The 18,008-nt window shown below is 48.2% G+C and overlaps 1 protein-coding gene across 9 annotated transcripts in view; it reads right to left on the minus strand.

Moving 5' to 3' along the window:
* The window catches only part of CARD11 (caspase recruitment domain family member 11), a 139,501-nt gene that overhangs the window by 70,837 nt on the left and 50,656 nt on the right, over positions 1–18,008 (minus strand). For 3 of the 9 annotated variants that reach the window (XR_012432171.1, XM_074034312.1, XM_065541577.2), the window contains exon 1: positions 6,001–6,089. The exons of 5 other annotated variants lie outside the window; for them this stretch is intronic. The gene's annotated coding sequence lies outside the window, so the exon portion shown is untranslated. Of the gene's footprint in view, positions 1–6,000; positions 6,090–18,008 lie in introns of those variants that run through there. One more of the 9 variants, XM_065541576.2, reaches the window with a different exon arrangement.

Genomic DNA, 18,008 nt, shown 5'->3' on the forward strand with positions numbered 1-18,008 from the left:
TGGGCAGTCTGTGACCTCACCAGGATTACTCTAGGCTGTGGCTGGGCTTCCGGGAAGGAAAATGAATAATTAAGACGCTGGAGATGGAAAACTTCAGAACACAATAGAGATTTTTAGTCTTAACCAGACAGGAAAATAAGTGTCTCAGGCTAGGTACAGTGGCTCACACCTCTAATCCCAGCACTTTGGGAGGCCAAGGCGGGTGGATAGCTTGAGTCCAGGAGTTTGAGACCAGCCTGAGCAGCACAGGGAGACCCTGTCTCTTCCAAAAATACAAAAACAAGTTGGGTGTGGTGGTGCACACCTGTAGTCCCAGCTACTTGAGGAGGCTGAGGCGGGAGGATCGCTTGAGCCCGGGTGGTTAAAGCTGCAGCAAACCATGATTGCACCACTGCACTCCAGCCTCGGTGACAGAGCAAGATCTTGTCTCAATAAAATACAATAAAAATACAATAAAAGCAGCTTCTCAATATTGAAGCACATTTGCCCATTCCGGAAAGGGTTCTCGAGAGACCTCCAAAGAGTAGCCCCACCACCTCTCAATCCCCAGGAACTGACGACCCAGTGGGGCAGTTTCCAGATTCCTGGTTTGTCTGATTTCGCCTTTTACTACGTGTCTTTTGTTTTTGATTTTTTGTTGAGATGAAGTTCGCCCAAGCTGCAGTGCAGTGGCGCCATCTCGGTTCACTGTAACCTCTGCCTCCTGGGTTCAAGTGATTCTCCTGCCTCAGCCTCCTGAGTAGCTGGGATTACAGGTGCATGCCACCACGCCCAGCTAATTTTTGTATTTTTAGTAGAGACAGGGTTTCACCATGTTGGCCAGGCTGGTCTTGAACTCCTGACCTCAAGTGATCCACCTGCCTTGGCCTCCCAAAGTGCTGGGATTATAGGCGTGAGCCACCACGCCCGGCCTCTGCTGTGTGTCTTATGGTAACATCACCATTTACAGGAGGCATTTCTAGAAGAATAAAGCATGAAGCCTATATCCGGCGCTCTTATTATTACAATTATTATAACAATGAGTGTCTCCATCTGAGGTTAGGCGGGCACAGAAATGGAATTCAAACCAGTCGGATTTCCTATCTCGGAGAATTCTGCCAAAGAGATGCCAGGGGAGCCCCTGTGTTAGAGCGCATTAATTGAGCACCACTATGTTGGGAGCAAAATAGGTTTGTGCATCCAATTAAATGTGGGGCATCTGAGAGGGAGAAAGATGGAGAGACAGCAGGATTCAGAAAGGGTCTCTTTACTTATAATTAACTACAAAATAAATAGCTCTCTCATGGAATGGGGCCCTCTCTGTTCCCGCCACCCCTGCAGCCCACGTTTCAATTAGCTCTGTGTTATTCGGGTCCCCTATTACTCCAGATAACTCAGGACTGGCTCTAATTAATTGTTACAATGTACTCAGGAGCAGAGCCAAGCTGCAGCTCGGGAAGGCTGGTTGAAGCTGCTCTTTTCCTCTAACCGGCCTCCTGGAAGGGCTGCTCCTGGCTTGGAGCTCCACCTTCACCAATAAGACAGAGCTGCCCTGTGGGATGATGAGGGAGAGGGGCTGAGATACTTGGAGTCTGCTTTGTTTGCTGCATTTGGTGCTGAGTAAGGTATCCCCTTTTCTCTCTGCCCCGCTCCCTTCTCAGTCCCTGAAGCCCTGAACCCTTCGTGCCAGTGACATTTAAAAAAGACATCAGGCCAGGCGCAGTGGCTCATGCCTGTAATCCCAGAACTTTGGGAGATGGAGATGGGTGTATCACTTGAGGTCAGGAGTTCGAGACCAGCCTGGCCAACACGGTGAAACCCCATCTCTGTTAAAAATAAAAAAAATTAGCCAGGCGTGGTGGCGGGCGCCTGTTGTCCCAGCTACTCGGGAGGCTGAGGCAGGAGAATGGAGTGAACCCAGGAGGCGGAGTTTGCAGTGAGCCGAGATCGTGCCATTGCACTCCAGCCTGGGTGAGAGAGTGAGACTCCGTCTAAAAAAAAAACAAAAAACACCAATAACAAATATTAGCCAGTCGCGGTGGCATGTGCCTGCAATCCCAGTTACCGGGAGGCTGAGGCAGGAGAATCACTTGAACCCAGGAGGCAGAGGTTGCAGTGAGCCGAGATGGCACTACTGCACTCCAGCCTGGGCGACAAGAGCAAAACTCCGTCTCAAACAAACAAACAAACAAGCAAACAAAAACCCCATAGAAATTAGCTGGGCATTGTGGCGGGCCCCTGTAATCCCAGTTACTTGGGAGGCTGAGGCAGGAGAATCACTTGAACCCGGGAGGCAGAGGTTGTAGTGAGCTGAGATTGCGCCACTGCACTCCATCCTGGGCAGCAGAGTAAAACTGTCTAAAAAAAAAAAAAAAAAAAAAAGACATCTTATCCATAGAATGGAATATTATTCATCCATACAAAGGCATGAAGAAGCACTGCTGCTTGCTACGGCACAGATGAGCTCAGTGAAGGAAGCCAGACACAAAACGCCACACATCATAAGATGCCATTTAGATGAAATGCCCAGAATAGGCAAATCCATAGAGACAGAAGGCAGGCTGGCGGGTACCAGGGGCTGCGGGGAGGCAGAGATGGAGAAGGGAGTGAGTGTCAATGAGGACAAGGTTTCCTTTTGTGGTGATGAAAGTGTCTTAGAGCTGGATAGAAGTGGGTGTTGCATAGCATTGTGAATGTACTAGACACCACCAGATTATTGATTTTTAAAATGGTGACTTTTATGTTATATGAATCTTACCTCAATAAATAAATAGAAACAGGCTGGGTGCAGTGGCTCACGCCGGTAGTCCCAGCACTTTGGGAGGCTGAGGCAGGAGGATTACTTGAGCCCAGGAGTCGGAGACCAGTCTGGGCAACATAGCAAGACCCCATCTCGGGAAAAAGTAAAAAGATTAGGCAGGCATGTGGGCCACGTCTATAGTCTCAGCTACTCAGGAGACTGAGGCGGGAGGATTGCTTGACCCAGGAGTCTCAGGCTGCAGTGAGCTACGATCGCACCATTGCACTCTAGCCTGGGCGACAGAGAAAGACCCTGTCTCAAAACCAAACTAAACTAAAATAAAAACAGCTACAATTTTTTGAGCCTAGGTGAGCAGGGGCCAGGCCCCAAACCCTCAGTGACTCGAAGCCCCAAACAGCCTGGGCAGGAAGCTACGATCATCTCTGGTGAAGACCTGAGACTTCCCAGTCTGGGGGAGGGGACACCAAGGGATGAAACAGGTTATGGGGAAGCTGGGACTTGAGCCCTGCGGGGAGGCCGTGTGCTTGTCATGGGAGACGACAGTTCACGGGGGAATTGCAGGAATGACTTTTTTTATTTTTATTTTTTTTGAGACAGAGTCTCGCTCTGTCACCAGGCTAGAGTGCAGTGGCATGATCTTGGCTCACTACAACCTCTGCCTCCTGGGCTCAAGTGATCCTCCTGCCTCAGCCTCCCGAGTAGCTGGGATTACAGGTTCATGCCACCACGCCCGGCTAATTTTTTTTTGTATTTTTAGTAGAGACAGGGTTTCATCGTGTTGGCCAGGATGGTCTCGATCTCCTGACCTTGTGATCCACCCACTTCGGCCTCCCAAAGTGCTGGGATTACAGGCATAAGCCACCGTGCCCAGCCCTGCATTCTTTTTTTTTTTTGAGACAGAGTCTTACTCTGTCGCCAGGCTGGAGTGCAATGGTGCGATCTCGGCTCACTGCAAGTGTAATGGTGTGATCTCGGCTCACTGCAAGCTCCGCCTCCTGGGCTCAAGTGATTCTCCTGCCTCAGCCTCCCGAGTAGCTGGGACTACAGGCACCCGCCACCATGTCCTAATTTTTGTATTTTTAGCAGAGATGGGGTTTCACCATGTTGGCCAGGATGGTCTTGATCTCCTGACCTTGTGATCTGCACTTACAGGACGCTGGGTCAAGGAAAAGACAAGATAGAAGCAGAGGCGGAGAAAGATGGTGAGGTGAGTGGGAGAAGAGGGGACGGCGGGACCGGGGCCTTGTGACAGAAAAGGGAACAAGAAGTCAGGGTTTTACGTTGTACCCACAGGTGCAGAGCTGAGAAAAGGAAAGAGAAATGAAGAACGGCAACTCGGAGGAAGGAGATGGTGGGGGTGGCGCAGGCACCGGGTACAGGGTGAGAAAGTGAGAGGGCGGTCCGGCCAGGGGGTGGGGGTGCTGCAACCATCTCAGGTCACGTTCCTTCTCCTGAGAGCTCCCGGGACTGCAGGCAACTTGTTCAAGAATTTGAGTAATTTCCCGGAGGCCGGCTCACCTGTTTCCAACCCACCAGTGATCTTGAAACTTAAAAATACTCAGATTCACACTTTCCGCCTATCCATGCAAGGTAAGATGAGCCAAACACATCTCGAAATGCACCGATTTTTCTTCTTCTAAGGGGGCAGACTCCTGTGGTGTGCCCCCACCCTCTCTTTTAATGCCTCTATTGTGTAAAAATGTCTTTAAATAAATTTGTCAGGCTTGGAGCCTGCGGTGGCCATTTCTTTTCACTCTCTCTACTATAATCCAAGACCAGCAAACGTGAGACCACGTTTTTCCAATGGCTTATGCCTCCCCCACCCCAGCGGTGACGGAAATACGTTCCCCAGCAACAGCGAGAGGACCCTGGGATTCTGCAGGCGCAGACATCCTCTGTACCCTCCCGTCATGTAAGTGCGAGATGACAAATGAGATGCAAACAGGGAAGTCTTTCTTACGTTTGCGCCAAAGGATACAACCCCCAATAATGAAATAAGGCACCCGTCAAAACTGCACCCAGAAACGGTCGATCGGTATGGACGTGAGGCTGTTACGAATGTGTTTCCTTAGCAGCGGAGAGGGGGTGACTGGCTGCTCTCTGATCATTGGTCTCTTCTTCCCTGTATGCAGGGAGCTCTGAAGGAGCCCACTTAGGAAGGCAGGCTTTAAGGTGACAGGACAGTGTTGCAGGTGAGGCTCCACTCGCCAGTCAGTGGCGGCTGGGGGTCACCCCCAAATCTCCGCACCCATGGCTGTTAGAGGGACATTACATAGTGCATGAACTAGAGACAGCAAGAGCCTATCATTCTGTTTCACGTTTTAAAGGAGGCCTCTGAGGACCAGCTAACATTTTCAAACCACTTAAGTCAGCGAAGCCCCCAAAAGGCCATAGTCTCCCGTAAGCAAAAGTTACTAAGGGGCTGCCGAGGGTCTTCAAACCCGCAGGACTTAAGAAATTCCCGAAGTGTTTCACCAGGAATTGAGGAATCTACTCGGATCCCTTTCAGGGATCCCAGAGGGAGGGGAACTTCCCCTTTGGGGTCCTCAGTCCTACTGTCTCTTTGGGAAGCTCCTTGCCCCATAATCGCCTGGTTTGTCCTCCAGTGTTTGTGGGCAGGGCCTGGGCCTTGGGTGCCCTGGTGGACACCAGCGAGCCACAGGCTCATTTCTTAGCATTTGCAATCTCAAGAGATCCCAGAGGAACCATCTGGAAGGTGCTTGCGGGGTTGACGTTGGGAAACACGAACCCTTCCCAGACCCAGAGAGGGCCAGGCTGCAAGGCCTCACGTTTTGGAAACAGACCCTGTACACATTTCCTCTCCACCGGCTGGGGCCACGGGCATCTCAGGCCTCGAGGCACACTCTGTACACTGAACCCCACTCCTCGGCCCCTGGCACCGTTCCAGTCAGAAGAAAATAAGACCCAGTGCCACATGACAACGGGAGCATCCTGACCCGTGTGGGTCACCGGGCACGTGTGGAGAGCGTCTGGGAGCTGAATCCACGGAACTCTGTGCAATCCAAGCCACGGCATGAGACGGTCGCCCTAGCACCTGCTGCTGGGATTGCACATCCGGTTTAGGAAATTAGGAGATGCAAAGAGGCGTGCATGAAGCCATGAAAACAAATGGGCATGGACAGGACAAGGGGGCCAGGTGCTGGGGAGAGGGGGTCCCACGGCAGCCGCCCAGGGACAGGGCTTCACCAGTGCTGCACCCGCGGGCCTCAGTCAGGGGACCTGCCCGTTGGGAAACGTACTCACGCGGTGGTGAGCTAGCTGGGTCCTGGGGGTCCCTCGTGTTCCTCTCAAATTCTCTCCTGTTGATTCCCCAGAAAACACCAAGGCTGCGGGAGAGCAGCCACCTCCCCCGGAAGCCCACACCGACGCCCCACTCAGATGCCACCTCTATTTTTAGCAGGGGCAGAAGTCGGGGCTGGGGGGGGGCTGCCTTACTTCCCTCTTTTTTTTTTGTTCTGAGCAGAATCTGTGGGTGACTTTCCACTCATGGGAGCGGGGGAGGCTGGGAGAGCAGAAAGGGACCCATGCCATGCAGGGCAGGCAGGAATTGCAGGGAACAGGGTGCGTCTGTCATCAGGGCCAGGAGGGCGGTGGGGCGGGGGGACAGGGTGGGAACCCGGCATCGTCAGTCATTGTTCGTACCTCTGCTCTGCTCTCCCCACTGGGCCCCGGGCCACCCCAGACCTCACCCAGGGGACCCCTCTGGCTTCCTCCACAGAGGAGGAAGACTGGCCATCAGGAAGTGCGGAGCCTCGGACATGCCAGGGAACACTCTTCTATGAGCATGCATCCGTGATACATACCCTTTCCTCCTCTGTCTCTCTGAAGTTTGTTAGTGGGTGTGGAGCCCAAAGTACTTTGGACTCCCCCATCTGCTGCCCCTACCCGGGATCCACTTTGAACCCTAACCCCCTCTGACAACCTGTGTCTTGTCTTTGCATGGCAGGCTGCCTGCAGAGCTCTGACCACTTCATTCCCCTGGGAGGCCCTGTGGTATAGATGCCTGGGGGGGCAGATGGACTGGAACATTGTGTCTTCACCAGGGAATGGGGGCAACCAGAGTTGTGGGAATGAATGGAGGCAATGTGTGAACATCGCCCACCCCAGCGTCCTGTGGAGGCAGGTGACCAATTCCTTCCCCAAAGCTGTCAACATCCCCTCCACTCCTATACAAGCGAACACCAGTTTCTTGGCCATTGCTTCCTGGCCCTGTGCAACAGCACCCAAATCTGCTATCAGAGCCGGCTTCCCCCCTATTTCCCAGCCTATACCGATCGCAAGAATACTCGCTGTTCCCCTTTTCTTCCAGAAAATTGAAGTGCAATCAGTGAGCTGCACGGATCTTCAGTACACAATTCAATGAGTTAGGAAGATGCCCACGCAACTAAATTCAATGAGTTAGGAAGACGACCATGCAACTAAGACCTCAATTGTGATACAGAGTACGGTGGCCGCCACTAAGAAGTTCTCCATGGCCCTTTCCATCCCCCTGTGGCCCCAAAGGCAAACGCTCCTGTGATTTCCATCAGCTTTGCCTTTTCTTGAACCTTAGGAGAATAGAATAATGTGCGGTTCTACTCAGACGTCCCCTCCTTAGGTATCCAGGAAGCTCTGGGCACCGCAGCTGCGTACTCTGCGCGATGCTTAATTTTCTTTGTCAACTTGACTGGGCTAAGGGATGCCCAGATAGCTGGTAAAACATTTCTGAGTGTGTTGGTGAGGCTGTTTCTCAGCCTTTGAATCAGTGGACTGAATCAAGAAGACCCATCCTCCCCAGTGTGGGCGGGTGTCATCCAATCTGCCGAGGACCCCTGAGAGAACAGAAAGTCGGAGGAAGGAAGAATTTGCCCTCTTGACCTGGGGCATCCATCTTCTTTAGGGTCTGGATCCTTTCACGCAGTGTTGTGAGGCCGGTGTCAGTCTCGCGTTCCTGTTTGTCACTGGGCAGTGTCCCATCGATGCAACTCCCACATTTTCTTGACTTGTGTTATCTTTCGCTGGACATGTGGGTTGTTTCCTGTTTGACTGGGACCTTCCCGTACAGATCTTCATGTGGACGTGTTGTCATTTCTTTTGAGTAAACACCCTGGAGAAGGACTGTCTGGGGGAGGAAGACATAGTGTCCCCACCCCAGGGCTGCCATGGAGAATTAGGGGAGCAGCAGGGACTGACCCTGATCTCCTCACACCTCTGCTCTCTGATCATTCCAGCACTAGCCTTTCTGGGAAGGCTGGGAAGATCCGTGCAGCTCACTGATTACACCTCAAGTTTTTGGAAGAAAAGAAGGGGAACAGCAAGAATTCTTGCGATGGGTATAGGCTGGGAAATAGGGAGGAAGCCGGCTAAGATAGTAGATTTGGGTGCTGTTGCACAGGGCCGGGACGCAAGGACTGAGAAACCGGTGTTCACTTGCGTAGGAGCGGAGGGGATGTTGACCTCATCCTTCCCGGCTTAGGCAGGAGAGACAGTGATGATGATATCGGGAGGCTGAAACCCACCAAAGAGTCGGAAGAAAGCTGATTCAATATGGAGTTGGCAATTTCGGGGGGGAAAAGATGTCAGCACCTTCAAAGGTGGGGCCAGACCCCTTGGAGGTAAAAGTCCCTTCCAACTTTGGATTCTGGAACACACCCCATTGGAGAGACCAAAACATGGCTAGTGGAATTCAGGCTTGATTCCCATTTCCCCGTGAGAGGGTGAGAAGATTCCTACTGGGCTGCTCCAGGGAGCACGGCAAGGATCACCGGTGCCATGGGCAGAAGGAGCTGAGTCCCCCCACGGGCAACACGGAGAAGAGGGGTCACCTGAGGCCACAGAGGAAAGGGACTCCTCGGAGGAGGTGGCAGTAACTAAGTCACACACAAAAAGGAAGTGGCATCTGAGAGCTTCCGGTACGCACGCCACGGGAGGTGGGAGCCTGAGCTTGTGGGTGAGGGGTGATTTTTTCTAGCATGGCAAGAAACAGAAAATACAAAACAGGTGGTTCTGCCAATAAGTCTGCCCCAGAGGAACCTGGTGACCCTGGAGATGGGGCCGACCTGATATGGACTTAGGGGTTTTGAGGTTTGAGCCCCAGCCTGGACTCTTGAGCCTTAACAAGGGGGCTGGGAGGCAGCCCTCTTTCCTTTTTTTTTTTTTTTTTTTTTTGGAGACAGAGTCTCACTTTGTTGCCCAGGCTGGAGTGCAGTGGTACAATCTTGGCTCACTGCAACCTCTGCCTCCTGGGTTCAAGCAATTTCTCCCACCTCAGCCTCCTGAGTAGCTGAGATGACAGGTGTGCACCACCACGCTCAGCTAATTTTTGTATTTTTAGTAGAGATGGGGTTTCACCATGTTGGCCAGGCTGGTCTCAAACTCCCAACCTCAGGTGATCCACCCGCCTCAGCCTCCCAAAGTGCTGGGATAACAGGCGTGAGCCACCGCGCCTGGCCAGGAGCCCTCTTTCCTAATGCTGCTTCTCCAGTGGAGCCAGGTCTGTCCTTCCGAGGACCCCAAAGCAGTTCAGACCTAGGCCTGTCCAAGCACTCAGGATCCCACCTCCTCCCTGGCACTATTTGTTTTCTTTATCTCCGCCTTGAAGCTGTAGTTCCAAACAGGCAGGCCCTTCACTGCTGATTCAGCTGCCTGAGCCAACACTCATAAAATCCTATTTCAAAAAGGTCCAGTGATTTTATTTTCTGATCATAAATATGAAATTTAATTAGCAGCCTGCTGCTAATGAAGTCGCCGTGGAAGTCAGCCTGGAGAGGCGGAGGGAACGTGAACACCTGCAGGTTAACCCACTGCCAGGTTAACCCTTCCTCTCCTGCTGCCCCTCACTGGGCCCTTTCTAGGGCCACATGGGCCCCGCTGCAGAGGGGCAGCCTCTGGCCTGGAAGGACAAGGAGGGGCTGCTCGTTCAGGCAGAGTTGGATGTGGCTCAGATGTCCCCTCCTTGGGTCTCCAGGAAGCTCTGGGCACAGCAGCTGTGCACTCCATGTGATGGTTAATTTTATGTGTCCACCTGACTGGGCTAAGGGATGTCCAGAGAGCTGGTAAAACATCTGGGTGTGGCAGTGAGGATGCTTCTGGAGGAGCTCAGCATTTGAATCAGTACACTGAGTTAAGAAGATCCGCCCTCCCCAGTGTGAGTGGGCGCCATCCAATCTGTCAAGGACCCTGATAGAACCGCCAGTCCCAGGAAGGAAAAATTCTCCTCTTGAGCTGGGACATCCGTCTTCTCCTGCCCTCTGACACTGGAGCTCTTGGTTCTGGGCCTTCGAACTCTGGGACTTACACCATGGACTCCCTTGTTTTCGGACCTTCAAACTCGGACTTTTTTTTTTTCTCTCCTTTTTCTCTCCTTTTTTTTCTCTCCTTTTTTTCTCTCCTTTTTTTCTCTCCTTTTTTTCTCCTTTATCACTATCATATAGTGATATGATATAATGGACTCTGGGGATTCGGGGGAGGAGGGTGGCAGGGGGTGAGGGATACAAGGTTACACATTGGGTAGGGTATATGCTGCTCAGGTGACAGGTGCACCAAAATCTCAAAATTTCCTACTATAGAATTCGTCCATGTAACTAAAAACAACTAGTATCCCAAACGTGATAGAAAATTTTAAAAAATCTTTAAAAAACCCAAACAAGTTAAATATTTAAAAATCAAATAATATTTCATACAAGTTTTTATCGGTGTACTTGAAGTCTTCTTTGGGGACAGGATGCCCAGTGAATCTGACCCTCCACATATCCCACCTCATGGCCAACCTTGTGTAACACCCACTTCCTAATAAATTCAGATCAGTCGTGAGCAGTGTGGAAAGGAACAGGTTACTAGTCACGGTGGGAGTATTCAATGGTTATAAAATGGGACAGGCATTTGAAACACCTGTTGGCAGGCATTGCCTGACAGCTAGCTCAGGACAGACCCTGATGGAAGATGTAATAAATCCATGTGGTAAGCCCTGCCAACACTGCGGCATCTCATCTGATCCGCTTTGTTGTTGGTGGTTTTTTTTTTTTGAGATGGAGTCTTGCTCTGTTGCCCAGCCCGGAGTGCAGTGGCGCAATCTTGGTCCCCTGCAACCTCTGCCTCCCAGGTTCACGTGATTCTCACGCTTCAGCATCCTGAGCAGCTGGGATTACAGGCACCCACCACCATGCCTGGCTGATTTTTAAAGAACTGAACACTTCAATGAAAATAAAGAGGTGATCGGGGTGGATTAAAGATGATACAATTCTATGCCGTCGATAAGAGACACACTTTAAATATAAAGACATAGAGAAGGTAACAGTAAAAAGATGGAAACACTATTCATAAAAACTGAAATGGCAAAAGATATTAATATCAGAAGAGTAGATTTCAGGAAGAGGTGTATTTCTAGGGATAAAGAGGGACATTTCATAATGAAAATAGAGTCAATTCATCAAGAAGATACAACACTCTTAAATGTGTATGCACCAATTCTAAAGCTTCAAAACATGTGAGGCCAAAAGAAAGAAAACTGAAAGGGGACTTGGACAAAATCCACAATGATGGTAGTTGATTTCAACAGTCCTTTTTTCACTAATTGTTGGAGCCAATAGATAAAAATGAAGGCTACAGAAGATTTGAATAATACTATCAACCAACCTGACCTAATTGATGTTTATAAAACACTACAGTTAACAGCTGCAGAATACATACTCTTCTTTTTTTGGGAGACTGAGTGTCGCACTGTCACCCGGGCTGGAGTGCAGTGGCACGATCTCAGCTCACTGCAACCTCCGCCTTCCGGGTTCAAGTGATTCTCCTGTTTCAGCCTCCCGAGTAGCTGGGATTACAGGTGCCCGCCACCACGCCCAGCTAATTTTTTGTATTTTTAGTAGAGACAGGGTTTCACCATGTTGGCCAGGCTGATCTCGAACTCCTGACCTCATGATTCGCCTGCCTCGGCCTCCCAAAGTGCTGGGATTACAGGTGCGAGCTACTGCACTCAGCCATACATACTCTTTTCAAGTGTATGTGGAACATTCACCAAAATCTTTTATCAGTCTATAAAACAAGTCACAACTTTAAAAGGACTAAAATTATATAGAATGTGTTCTCTGTCACAATGGAACTAAAGTAGAAACTTACAATAAAAAGGAACCTAGAAATTTTCTAGATGTTTGGAAATGAAATGGCACAGTCCTAAATAACCCATTGATTAAAGAAGAAACCAAAAGAAACATTTGAAGATGTTCTGAACTGAATGGAAATAAAAACAAAACATCAAAATGTGTGGAATGCTGCTAAAGCAATGCTTAGGAGGGATGTTATAACTTTAAATGATCATATCAGAAAAGAAGAATAATTTAAAATTAATGTTCTAAGTTTCTGCATTAAGAAGCCAGGCTGGGAGGGGTGGTTCATGCCTGTAATCTCAGCACCTTGGGAGGCTGAGGCAGGAGGATCACTTGATGCCAGGAGTTCAAGATCAAAAAATCAACCAGTGTAAATCTGTGAGATTTACACTGTGAGACCTCATTGCTATAAAAATAAAAATAAAAAATTAGCCAGGCATGGTGGTGTGCACCTGTGGGCCCAGGTACTTCAGAGAATGAGGTGGGAGGATCACTTGAGTCCAGGAGCTTGAGGCTGGAGTGAGCTATGATTGCACCACTGCAATCCAGCCTGGGTGACAGTGAGACCTTGTCTCAAAACAAAACAAAACAAAATAACAACAATGACAACAACAAAACCCCCAGAACAACAACAACAACAACAAAAAAAAAAAAAAAAAAAAAAAGAAAGAAAGAAGAGGAAAGAAAATAATGAAAATAAAGATAAGAATGGAAAAATAAAGCTTAAAAACAGTCTAGAAAACCAAAAGCTGGGTCTTTAAAAAGAGCAACGAAATGGATAAACCTCTAGTTATACACTAACAAAAAAAGAGAAAAAACAAAATGACCAATATCAGAAATGAAAGAGGAGCTATCACTACCAATGCAACAGACATTAAAAATATATTAGGAATATTATTTTTAAAACATTATGCCCACAATTCTATAATATAAATGATAAGAACATAAATTACTCAAAAGATATACATTCCTAAAATTGACTTAAGAAGAAATAGACAGTCTGAATTAGCCCTATATCTATTGGAAAAGTTGAAGTCATCATCAGAAACTCTCCCACAAAGAAAATTCCAGACTCATACAGCTTCACTGGTGAATTCTGTCAAACATTTAAGGAAGAAATAACACCAATCTTACATAAACACTTTCAGAAAACAGAGGAAGAAGCAACACTTCCCACCTCATTTTATGTGGCCAATATTATGCTGATTCCAGAATCAGACAAAAGCATTACAGGAATAGAAAACTAGGCACGAGCATCCTTCATGAACATAGATACAAAAATCCTTAATGGAATTAGCAACAACTTCAAAAATATATAGAGAGGATAACACATCATGAACAAGTGAGGTTTATTCCAGGAATGCTAGTCCATTCAACATTCAAAAATCAACCAATGTGGCTGGGTGTGGTGGCTCACGCCTATAATCCCAGTACTTTGGGAGGCAGAGATAGGTGGATCACGAGGTCAGAAGTTCAAGACCAGCCTGACCAACATGGTGAAACCCCGTCTCTACTAAAAATACAAAAATTAGCCAGGTGTGGTGGTGTGTGCCTGTAATCCCAGTTACTCAGGGGGCTAAGGCAGAGAATTGCTTGAACCTGGGAGGCAGAAGTTGCAGTGAGCCGAGATTGTGCCACTGCACTTCAGCCTGGGTGACAGGGTGAGACTGCATCTCAAAGAAAAAAAAAATAAACGAATGTAAATCACCATATTAAGAGAATAAAGAAGGGAAAAATCATCTGATTACTTCAATCTATGCAGAAAAGTCACTGGGCAAATTTCAGCATCCATTTATATTAAAAACTCCCCCAAGTTAGAATAGAAGAGGCTGTTCCCCAAAGACTGGGACCAAAGCAAGGATATTCATACTGACCACTTCTATTCAATATTGTGCTGAAGTTTCTAGTTAATCCAACAAGACAGAAAATAAAAGGGACAGCCGGGCACAGCGGCTCATGCCTGTAATCCCAGCACTTTGGGAGGCTGAGGCAGACAGATCACGAGGTCAGGAGATCAAGACCATCCTGGCTAACACGGTGAAACCCCATCTCTACTGAAAATACAAAAAAAATTAGCCGGGTGTGGTGGTGGGTGCCTGTAGTCCCAGCTACTCAGGAGGCTGAGGCAGGACAACGGTGTGAACCTGGGAGGCGGAGCTTGCACTGAGCCGAGATCATGCCACTGCACTCCAGCCTGGACTACAGAGCGAGACTCCATCTCAAAAAAAAAAAAAAAGGGACGAAGACTGGAAAGGAAGAGGTAAAGCTGCCATTACTTGCAGAAAACATGATTGTCTGAAAGAAATCCAAAGTAATCTACAGAAAAATCTGCTAGAATTGGCCGGGCGCGGTGGCTCAAGCCTGTAATCCCAGCACTTTGGGAGGCCGAGATGGGCGGATCACGAGGTCAGGAGATCGAGACCATCCTGGCTAACACGGTGAAACCCCGTCTCTACTAAAAAATACAAAAAACTAGCCGGGCGACCTGGCGGGCGCCTGTAGTCCCAGCTACTTGGGAGGCTGAGGCAGGAGAATGGCGTAAACCCGGGAGGCGCAGCTTGCAGTGAGCTGAGATCCAGCCACTGCACTCCAGACTGGGCGCAGAGGGAGACTCCATCTCAAAAAAAAAAAAAAAAAAAAAGAAAAGAAAAGAAAAGAAAAATCTGCTAGAATTAATAATAATCAATTAACAATGATTAATAATTATTTGCTAAATTAGCAAAGTCACAGAAGGTCAATATATGAAAACCAAAAACCCTAATATCCAGAAACATAACACACTTAGGATTTAAGATAAGGAAAGCTTTGTAAAGTGTCTGAATCGAAAACTACAAAGCATTGCTAAGAAAAATTAAGGAAGCCCTAAGTCAAACGGAGAGATATATCATGTTCATTGATTGGAAGATTCTTTAATACTGGTTTTTGGTGTTTTTATTTTATTTTAGTTTTTTTCTGAGACAGGGTTTTGCAGTGTTGCCCAGGCTGGAGTGAAGTGGTGCAATTATAGTTCACTACAGCCTCAAACTCTTGGCTCAAGTGATATTCCTGCTTCGGCCTCCCAAGTAGCTGGGATTATAGGCACATATCACCACATCCAGCTAATTTTTGTATATTTTTGTAGAGACAGGGTTTCACCAAGTTGACCAGGCTGAGCTCAGGCAATCCTCCTGCCTCGACCTCTCAAAAAGTGCTAGGATTACAGTCATAAGCCACCATGCCTGGTCTGGAACTCTCATCCATATCTGGTGGGGGTGTAAAATAGGACAACCACTTTAGAAAATGGTTTGGTAAGTTAAACATATACCTATTCTGATGACTTAGCAAATACCTAGGGTTCTAGGACCCAGGGCCCTATGTATTTACTCAAGGAATACGAAAATACATCCACACAAAGATTTGTATGTGGGTAGACTGATAACAACTCCATTCACAATAGCCTCGAGTTGAAAACCACCCCAGTTACCCAACAGGAGGAAGGATAAACAAATTGTGGTAATAAAAACAAAATAAACAGGAAAGAGACATGCAACAACATGGGAGATTCCGAAGACATGAAGAGTGAAAGAAGTCAGACACAAACAGGTACATACTGTGTGATTCCAGGTATGTGAAGCCCCCGGACAGACAAAGCTACCCAAAGTGAGAGAAACCAGAACGGTGATTATCCCAACAGCTTCTGGTGCGGAGGATGGAAACTGAGCAGGAGGGGCACGAGGAGCCTCTTGAGAGCACTGAAGATGTTCTGTATCTTGACGGATTATGGGTTACGTTTGTCAAAAATGGTTAACCTGTCTACCGTGCACTTAAGATTTGTGCATTTCATGGCATACAAATTACATCTCAATTTAGAAAAAAATGAGAATGGATTTGAAGTGATCCCTCCAATACAATATTGTGCTTACATACCCCTGAAACCTTTTATTTTATTTTTAATTTTAATTTTTTATGTCCATGGGTTTTTGGGGGTACAGGTGGTATTGGGTTACATGAATAAGTTCTTTAGTGGTGATTTGTGAGATTTTGGTGTATTCATCACCCAAGCAGTATACACTGAACCCAATATGTTACCCTTTATCCCTCTCCTCCTCCCACCTTTTCCCCACTAAGTCCCCAGAATCCACTGTGTCCATTTGCAAAAATCCACTTGCATCCTCTTAGCTTAACTCCCACTTATGAGCCAGAACATATGATGTTTGGTTTTCCATTCCTGAGTTACTTCACATAGAATAATAGTCTCCAATCTCATCCAGGGCCCTGCGAATGCCATTAATTCATATCCTTTTATGGCTGAGTAGTATTCCATCATATGTATATACACACACACATATACACAAACCACAGATTTTTATCCACTTGTTGACTGATGGACATTTGGGCTGGTTCCATATTTTTGCAATTTCGAATTGTGCTGCTATACACATGCACACACTCTTGAAATCTGAAATCATAGCTCAGTGGGTTGGGGAGGGGGTAGAATTCCAGCAGATGCTCTGGGAATAAACCAGGTCCCACTGGGCCCTTGGTGTTGTTTGCGCCTGTGATCCCCATGCACACGGGTGATGGGGGATGGCTAAGTTAGACAACATCTGTGTCTGTTTCCTAGAGCTGTAGTAAAAAATTAACACAAAATGAGCAGCTTAAAACAATGGAAATGTATTCTCTCACAGTTCTGGAGGCTAGAAGTTCAAAATCAGGGTGTCGGCCAGATGGGCTCCTTCTGAAAGGTCAGAGGGAGAGTCTGTTCCAAGCCTCTTTCCCGGATTCTAGTGATTTCTGATGATCCCTGGCATTTCTTGACTTGTAGATACTGCACTCCAGTCTCTGCCTCTGTTGTCACACGGCTTTCCCTGTGCATCTCTGCACGGCCTCTCTTCTTTTTATTTCTTTTTTTTTTTTTTTTTTTTGAGACGGAGTCTCGCTCTGTCGCCCAGGCTGGAGTGCAGTGGCCGTATCTCAGCTCACTGCAAGCTCCGCCTCCCGGGTTCACGCCATTCTCCTGCCTCAGCCTCCCAAGTAGCTGTGACTATAGCGCCCGCCACCTCGCCCGGCTAGTTTTTTGTATTTTTTAGTAGAGACGGGGTTTCACCGTGTTAGCCAGGATGGTCTCGATCTCCTGACCTCGTGATCCACCCATCTCGGCCTCCCAATGTACTGGGATTACAGGCTTGAGCCACCGTGCCCGGCCTATTTCTTTTTTTTAAAAATATGTATTTATTTAGGGACAGGGTCTCACTCTGTTGTCCAGCCGGAGTACAGTGGCATAAACATGGCTTACTGCAGCCTTGACCTCCCAGGCTCAAGTGATCCTCTCACCTCAGCCTCCTAAGTAGCTGAGACTACAGGTGCATGCCACCATGCCCAGCTAATCAAAAAAATTTTTTGAGGGGGGTAGAGATGAGGTCTTGCCGTGTTGTTCAGGCTGATCTTGAACTCCTGGACTCAAGTGATCCTCCCACCTTGGCCTCCCAAAGTGTTTTGATTACAGGTGTGAGCCACCAGGCCTGGCCAGTCTGTCTCTCTCTCTCCTCTCGTTCTCCTCTTTGTAAGGAGGCCAGTCATTAGATTCAGCCACCACCTCCTTATCCAGTATAATCTGCTTTTAACTTAACTAATCCCATGTACAGAGACCCCATTTCCAAGTAAGGCCACACTCCGAGGTTCCAGATGGGCAGGAAATCTGGGAGACATTATTCCCTCCACTGCAGTCCATGCTCTGGCCAAGTACAGGCAAGTTTCGGTGAAGGTGAAAACTGAGCACAGGGCATGGGTCTTTCAGGGGGAACTTCAACAGTTCATGTGTGGGTTTGGGACATGGAGGCCCAGGCCATGGAAAAGTAGCTCATGAATTAGAATTCGAAAGAGCACGATGTGTGTGTGTGTGCGGGGCCATGATCCCACCAGAGGAGAGATGGAGAAGGCATTTCTGGGGGTTCTTGGGAAGAAAGTGCATTTCTAGTGACCACCCTGGCATCTGATCCACCCAGAGATATCACTAAAATTTGAAGATGCCGAAAAGCTTCGAGAACACACCCGTGACACGTGCGAAGTCTACGGGAGAGAGAGGAGGGGGACTCACCAGAGGGAAGCTCATATCCAGGAACGGAGCAGAAGGTGGGCCCCGTGCTCCAGGTCGGAGCTGCTTTTAATTGCCTTTGCTTTTC

The sequence above is a fragment of the Macaca fascicularis genome, chromosome 3 (assembly GCF_037993035.2).
Source record: "Macaca fascicularis isolate 582-1 chromosome 3, T2T-MFA8v1.1".
NCBI classification, from domain to species: Eukaryota; Metazoa; Chordata; class Mammalia; order Primates; family Cercopithecidae; genus Macaca; species Macaca fascicularis.